At 32.9% G+C, this 8,619-nt stretch overlaps 1 long non-coding RNA gene across 1 annotated transcript in view; it reads left to right on the forward strand.

The window, feature by feature from the left end:
* Window positions 1-938: 938 nt before the first annotated feature.
* Window positions 939-8,619, forward strand: part of LOC117124439 — a 14,662-nt gene continuing 6,981 nt past the window's right edge. The window contains exons 1-4 of the long non-coding RNA XR_004447972.1: window positions 939-1,119; window positions 2,104-2,223; window positions 4,433-4,605; window positions 6,648-6,764. This is a non-coding gene — a long non-coding RNA (uncharacterized LOC117124439). The remainder of the gene's footprint in view (window positions 1,120-2,103; window positions 2,224-4,432; window positions 4,606-6,647; window positions 6,765-8,619) is intronic.

An 8,619-nucleotide genomic window follows, 5' to 3' on the forward strand; every position in this document is an offset into this window, starting at 1 on the left:
TAATGATTAACAAATACTACACAACTTGCTCGCTGAGATCCCTGGATTTAATAATATTTTGTAGAGTTTTGTGTAGATTTGTAGATGCGAGTATCAGCTAAACCTTCTGTGTGTTGCAAAATGATTGTACTCTACATACAGCATGTCTAATGGTTGTTGATACTGTACGCACCATTAGACGTTATCAAAACTAAGATACATATAGCACTACGATGCTCATTAAAATCTTTTATGATTTAAAAAGTACAAGAAGAATGGAAATAGATATTGCTAAAATGATTATTGATGGAAAAAAAAAATTAACTGTGCATATTTTTTTCGTACAATACGTAACTTGTACTCCTACCGTAACGCTCCCAAAAAAAAAAAAATCGTAAAATTTAACCACTATATTTACATTTTTAAGTATTTCTGACACCACTATTCAGTTTCTTGACCTCAAATACACACACACATATATATAGATATATATATATATATACATATACATCTCAAAAACATATATATATATATTTATATATATATTTATATATATATTTATATATATATATATATATGTAGACACTATATCACTAAAATATGACTTCAGATAAAAAATTTACGACCTTTTTCATGTATTTCCACCGCTGATGGGGTAATTTTTCCCCCTCCTCCCTCAATTTTGTTTGTTGGCCCTCACCGTCCCATTTTCAACCAAATTTCTTTAAAAAGGTGCTAAAATGTTCAGGACAAGAAGCCACTTCATGTAAGGCCTGTACATTTGGTATTTGAAATATCACCCTTTTTTTGACCCTGTATAGCCTCCCACTGTTTACATGTTGGTTATATTATTCATAAATTAATTTTTCCTTTTATATTCCTTCCAGCAAAATGTACTGCCATCAGTTTCAGAAGTTTTCTTCGAAAGTCAGAGAAATTCTTTTGCAAGTGAATACAGTGGAATCTATAGTGAGTAGAAACAGGGACTCGCTGGTTTCAGATGAACCAATTAAAAGCCAGCAAGTTGAGCAGAGTACCCAGTCCACATATGACAGCATGAATGATGAGTCTGATCTCAATAGCGCCCTCTATGATAGTGTCAGGAATGCAGTTGAAGCATTGAATAGTAACAGTAAAGAGGTAAATAGAGCATCTTTTATCTTTTTATGTTTTTTGGGGTAGAGTTGGGGAGAGGGTGGGGTAGGCTAGGAGGCTAGTGTACATTTTAAATGGTAATTTTTTAGAGCATCCATATATTCCATAGAGGGTCTAGGGTTCGAATCCTGATGGAGACAATGTTTTTTTTTCAAAACCTTATCACCTGGCTTGACTGGCAAAGTGTTCCTTCATACCAAACTGTCAACTTCTTTATTGTTTGCTGCATATTACGCAATACCTTGAGAAAATAAATGCTCCAAATTAGAAAATGCAAAGGAGGATACCACAAATTGGTAGAATATTCAAATTTTATTCAGAGGGTTTTGGGTTGGATCCTGATCAGGACAAAGTCAATTTTATCTTTAAAAAACTTTAACTAAGTAACAAATTGCCTAAAATTGTTCTACTACAAAAGTAATATAAACAATACTTTTATGTTGAATAAATTTTGGCATAATACTCAAAACTAATATGCAATTATTGGTAAATGATAAATGGCCGGAGATATGTCAAACAAAGGCATGATCTTACCCGCAAAGCTTCAACTCCACTCATTATTTAATATTAATGATAGTAATCGTAGAGTTTATTTTGGCCCCATTTGCTGTGAACAATTTATAGTTGCTAAGATTTCATGATTATGAAATGAACGGTGGTGCTGTCCAGCAAGTTGGTGGTTTCAATTTTGTCTCAGTTTGGCATTCATTTGATGATGCTGTGTAGAAAATTTGCCTTTTAAATGCCCTTCCTTATAAAGTAAGGTTTTCATTATTTTTAATGGGAAAAGCATGGAGACTTTGTTTATTTGCATTATATAGGTCTGCCTGTTAATATTACTATATATGCAAATCCAAAAAAACATACCTGTAGCAATAGTAGTTTTTACTTTGAGATAAAAATCCTCAAAAATTGAAGTCAAAAGATTCATTATCAATTACATGTAGGTCCTTGTTTTCTTCTGTTAAGAATTGCTATGAAGGAGACAATTGAGGCAGATTTTATGCCACCAAATCCTCCTAGTAGCCTTCAACAAGACAGAAGCCCTAGTGGGTCACAGGCTTAGCGATGAAGCCACAGACACACCCGGTAAGTTGATAGTAATCCACAAATTGCACTACAGCCCATTGTGGTTGTAATGTGGCCTACACAGTATTCCACTGATAAAACTTTATTGACTTGATAGTTGGTTTCGCACCCAGCCAGGCTGTAGACAAAACCCCAAAAGTAGATCTTATTTTGAAATGAGCATTAAATGATATTATTTTGAAATTACTATTAATAATTCTTATTTTAATTTTTTTTTATAATTGTATTATATTATTTTTTTTTTCATTAACAGAATTATTCAATTCCCAAAATTTATCATTCATTTTCATTTTTTTTTAAAAATTTGTTGAATACTGGTTTGTCAGACAAGGCCTGTAGCAATAATTGTGTGAGTGCAGGATATGTGGCCTGTAAAGATTCTCTCCACAGCCATGCAATGCATGGTGACAGGTGGGGAACCCCTCAAATTCAACATTTGACCTCCATATATAACAGCTTTTCTCATTTACCTCCTCGGAGTACAACTCAGATCTTCATTACTGTATCATGAAGCTTGCCATCCCAAAACCAGCAGCAGTTACCAACAAATGAAAATTGAGTTTTGAATATATTCTGATTCTTTACATCGTAAGCTTTAAAATGATGGCTCATTACTGGAACTGATTTACTTTTGCCAAAGTTATGAGTAAAAGTATTACAGCTTTTCTGTACTAAAGTATGTACAGTACAGTACTGACATATACATTGTTATTACTCAGTTTATCATACAGCGACGGTACGCTGGTTTTTGGGATGGCATCCCTCATATATTCTATTTATTGTTAATTTAAATATAATTTAAGTATTTTATGCACTGTATTTATGTCTTTCAGGTAATTATTTAATTTATATCTATATAATGTGTATTCCCAACCCATGAAAACAAATTTCATGTACTGTACTTGTATATTTGTCAATAAATGGAATGGAATCTTGGTTCTTAAAGTTAGGGTTTCAATCCCTCGCTGTGCATTTTGCTTGTGTCCTTGAATAAAGCACTTTATATGACAGTTGGTTTCTTCCACCAGAAACAACATTTAAGCATGTGGACCCTGGGGAATTAAAAGTGCTTTATATCTAAAATAAAACAGAATTGACAAATATTCTAAACTCATTATTAAAGGCAATGCAGTCATATTGATCAACACTGCACACGGTTTCTAATCAAAAGAGTATTTTGCATGCAACTTGCATTCCATTTATTGTTTGTTTATATATTGTGTGTTCATAATTTTTATTTCATTATTCATGAATGAAACATGCAAAAAAAAAAGCTGTTTTCTTATATTAAAATACTTAAAATATTTAATGGCAAAACAGAGATAAAGATGCATTTAGCAAACTGCACAGTAGGCCTACAAACAGTAAACACTTTTCTCTATATCTGCGTCTATCTAGTTCCAAAGCAGTAGGTAATAGGCCCACCTGACTCTTGACCTTGATCCTGATGGTGAACCTACTCAAACTGATGTTGAAAGAATTGACATGTGGGATAAATCTGTGAAACAAAATTACAAGCCAGGAAAACATGCAAGCAGTGCGTGTAAGTTACCTTGAAGTTCTTCACTCTTGTGTTCTTGTTATGTTAATTTACGAGCCAAACATAATGCATTTTAAATGCTATTAAAAATTTAAATATCCTGAACAAATTTTTGTCCTCTCATTTGGCTCTGATAGAGCATTGTTTGTACTTGAGACATAGCCTAATACTAAAAACCCAATCATCATTACAGTACATATTTTTGGGCTTTTCCTTGTAATCAGGGTCATGTTTATTTTCATTTTGTTGGTTTTTTGTATATAATTTTTATGTATTTTATGACATTACGAATAAATTCAATCAATCATCATCCTCTTTATGAATATTTTCATCATTATCACTGTCATTAAAGTCAGGTTTCCAGAGGAAAACAGTTTGATAAAAAAGTATTATCCTTCGGAGTTTGGCTTTAACATACTGTAATCAGCTTTGTTTAACATCATCATTTTTAATACCAGTAATACCAGTATCATTATTATCATTATTATTTTATTTAACATCATATCAGTACAGATCAGCAAATGTTTAATTTAATAGTTAGATTGATAATAATAATAATAATAATAATAATATACTGTAATGCTAATGATTTATATACTGTAGTGTCAATTCCAAATCAATGATCAAAGGCGCTGCGCACTTTTTTTATTTTAATTATTTTTTAATTAGAAGCTCACTATTCAACATCAATGATGAAAGATACGACCAGCATTGGAAGAGCTGCAGTCCTGTGATGATCCAAATGGGCAACAGTTGGCTGGCGGTAAATGACATTTAGTCTTTAAGTGGACAGATGAAAAATTTGAAAAAGTCAACTACTGCCGCTATAGTCATTTGAAAGGGTAAGCTATGGATTCTTAGCTAGTATGTTATTTTACAAGCTTACAGGTTTCATTGATCACTTTACTTTCAACAAAAATAAGGACTAGAAAGCTTGAAATGCTTACAAAGAAAAAGCAGTAAAACCAGAAACTGAAATAAAGTACATGAAAACAAATTTGAACTATATGATCTCCCTGAAGTGACTTATTCCAATATAGGACACCTGAGTAGTCATGAATAATAAACTGAACTCATTCAGCTGATGAAGTCTTGTTGACAACAAGACGAAAGCTAGCATAAGTAACATAAAATATTAGTTTACTATTTAAAAATAATTGGATTGAACTAAATCAGTCAAAAAAACTTACAAAATATAATTTATTGAACACAAAGCCTTTGTTATGCAACAAACTTCTTCAGGATGCTATTTATAATATGAAAATGTCTTAGTCTCTTTTATAGCACATAGTGGTTCAAGTTTAAGAATCATGATTTCTACTTGTATGTCAATATGAAAGAAATGCTTATATTACTTATTATTATATTTTTTATTATTATTTATATTTAAATATAAATAATATCTTAAATAAAACATCGCACACAGTTTCTTTTGTATATATATATGCAACATTTTTCATATATTCTTAAAACTATTCTATTATACGCACACTCGCATTATACATTATTAGGCTATTAGGCGTTATATCTTATTATTATTATTATTATATCTTTTACGAACTCAAAAGCAACTGTCATACACTGCCAGGGGGTGTTGCCGTGGGTGTGTTTTTATCTTTAAATGCAATTCCTAGCATATTCTCAGCCTGTTCATATGCACTACTACTAAATCATTCAAGGCAAAATTCATATTCTTCAGAATTATCTCATTTTTTTTTTTTTTTGGCCTTTATAGCATTACTAAAAGCTTTACACCTTTTTTCATATAAAGAAATCTTGGAAATCACATGTATATATGAAACATGTAGGATGCCGGCACCTTGACCTCTAAAGATTAGAGACTAAAAGATTTTCACAAAAACGTGATGTAATATTGTCAAAATAATTATTATTGTTTATTTTTGGTAAATATTTCAGCTGCTCTGAGTTTTGTCCCTATTCTTCTTTCTTCATGATTCTTCCATATTTACATTAAATCTAATTTATTTTTCTATTAATACATATTGACGCATAATGTTTAAGTAAAATATATGATTATATGTCATCCAATACAATATTACATCATAGGGAAAAAATTCATTCTGCATTCAGTAAATTATTTGTGAATTTTCTTTCCTTTAGTTAATTCAGTGTCAATTTTTTATAAGTAAATGTTGTTTTTACTTACAGACTTGACATGGATTAACTATAAGGAAAGAAAATTCACAAATACATTATTACATATTTTAACTGGACTCTAGAATTAGGCCTGTGTATGCATTGTGTCTATTTAAGATATCTCAATCTTTGTCATCTAAAGTTGAAGGTATGTCCTGGTCCAGACCCTTTAATGTCACTACTGGATAGGCTTATCTTCATAAGACTTCTAGGAATGGATACCTTGTTTGAATTTAGAAATCAAGTTGTCTTTTACCCAGTACCATTCATATATTCTATTCGTATGGAAAATCTTTATCCTAGTCAATGGTTTTTTTTTTAACAATGATAAACTCTTTATTCTTTATTAAAACCCAAAGTACAGTAGCATCCCAAGTAGTGTAGTTCAAATGTACAAAGGAACACAAACAAGAAAATACAGAAGGAAACATCAAAATTACAATTAAAAACCATACTCAAGTACAAAGTCAAATATAATCAAAATATAAAAAGACATAAATATGTAAGTTACATAATATTATAAGGGGGGAGGGAGGGGTTTTCACTTAGTTTAGGTTTTCATTAGTTTTAATAGGAAAAGCATATTGTTTACTTGCACGATAGGTCTACTTGTTATTATTGTGCGAATCCAAATATTAAACAGCATTTAATAATTTTTGCTTTACGAGAGAAAAATCCAAAGCAGGAGGTCATCTATTCTTTTATCTCTTTTTTTTTTTCTTTTAAGAATTACTATGAAGAAGATGAGACAATTTATGCCACTAAATCCACCCAGCAGCCCTCAGCAAGGCAGAAACCCTTGGGGGTCACACATAGGCTTAGCCTAGTGAGCCTTGGACACCCGGTAAGTTTATAGTAATCCATAAATTACACTACTTCTAGAGCCCATTGTGGTTGCAGTGTGGCCTTACACCATAGGCTTAGCCAGCGAGCCATCTGCTCGTCTTTTGGACGGCCATCAATTGTTTAGGATGGCCACTTTTACCTTTTGACCTAATCAGCTCAGCCTAGCCTAATTGGGCCAGGTCTACCTTTAGCAAATTCTTTATATTCTTTAAATCTATCGAATAATATATTCAACTAAAGCTAAATCTTATTTACGTTTTTTAAAAACAACATTTATTGATTGAATGTATATTGTTTTCATACCAATATTCAGTGGGGATTCCCAGAAAATATAAAGCTTAACCATTGCCTACGGCTGTGAAAAGTTCACTAACAACATGCGTCATGTTTAAAACGTTTATACCCTCTGGAAAATTGACGGTTCTGAGTCGCCCACAACGCATGCACGTAGCTCTGCAAGTACAGTACTTGAAATTCGGTTCTCTGACATAATATTCCTGGTGTTCGTAACTCTCTGGTTATAATTAATTAATGAATACCGTAAAGAAGATTTGTTGTCGTTAACGTCACAAGGTAAATTTTATTAGTCAACAAAATACAGTAGGTTTGACCTATCTGTCGATTCGGAGGCCCTAGAGTAGATTATTCTCATAGCCTTGAAACATTATGTGAGTGACTATAACCAAAATATCTTTGTGATAACTAATTCAACACTATTCCTTTGAAGACAAAATTCCAACATTTAAACACCTTTAAATGCCCTCTAAAGATCATAATTTTCTAATTTTTTTTCTTATGTTTGGGAGGTTGCGTGGCCCACCCATCAGCTCGGGGCCATGCCCACTAGCTTCCATTTTGGGCGGCCTATTTTATATTTCTGCAGACCTTGATTTAAAGAAAAAGTGGGAGAGCTACTAACAGCTCTCCTCAAGAAATTGAGGAGAACTGTTTTTTAGCGACAAAATTTGGTCAAACGGCCATTTCAGTAATTTTAGCACTAGGCCTACAGTTACTGCCTGTTGTTACACTGTGCAAGAGAATGAACAATAAATTATGTATCAGGACATAAATTCCCAGCAAGGATGATTCAAAATTAGCTTGGTTCCGATTGTCTGGAAATGGTTTCGATCGTCTGTCAATGCAATAATCAAGGACTTACGATCTGGCCCTCGCCTAGGTAGGCCTATCCTAGGTTAGGGCAGCCTAAGCCTAGCCTTGGGAGATACCGCGATTTACTTACTTAGGCTAGGCCTAGCCTTTGTCTTAGGAATCCTACTGCGGTCACTCGGCTCTACAGTACGTACATCGTGTAACAAAGCGACCCATTCTTAAAATATTACACATATTATTTAAATGTATTTTTCGTATCAGATAAGAACACAAAATCATTGATTAAATAATTAACAATATTTCTACCACTATCGCATAGGCCTAGATAGCCCCTGAACATGTGCTGTGGGAAAAACCCAAATGAGGAAGTTGTTATATGTACACGACGGTCGGCTGCCTTTAGGTCTACTCTTAATCCTTGGTTGTCGTCAGTTTGCGTCCAACGGGTACACTACCAGCTGACCGGCTGTCGTGAATATAGTGCCTTCATTTAGTCGTCGTCATACAGCCACTGCCCTGCATCCACTGCGTTAAAATAACAAATAACACATTGCAAAGCACGCAATGACGTTTGAAATTAGACTACTTGTACAAGACGAAAGAAAACGTCGCATGGCTATGGAGTTAGCGGAAAATGGAGCTTGAACGGAAAAAATGATGTATTTTAGCAAGTATTTGAAACTTTTGTAATCAAACTTGGTATTTTTGTTGCTCCACTAGAAAAATTCAGGAGCGCTATTGAT

Source organism: Anneissia japonica, unplaced genomic scaffold (assembly GCF_011630105.1).
Source record: "Anneissia japonica isolate Jap-2015-1 unplaced genomic scaffold, ASM1163010v1 scaffold6985_len198055_cov123, whole genome shotgun sequence".
NCBI lineage: Eukaryota > Metazoa > Echinodermata > Crinoidea > Comatulida > Comatulidae > Anneissia > Anneissia japonica.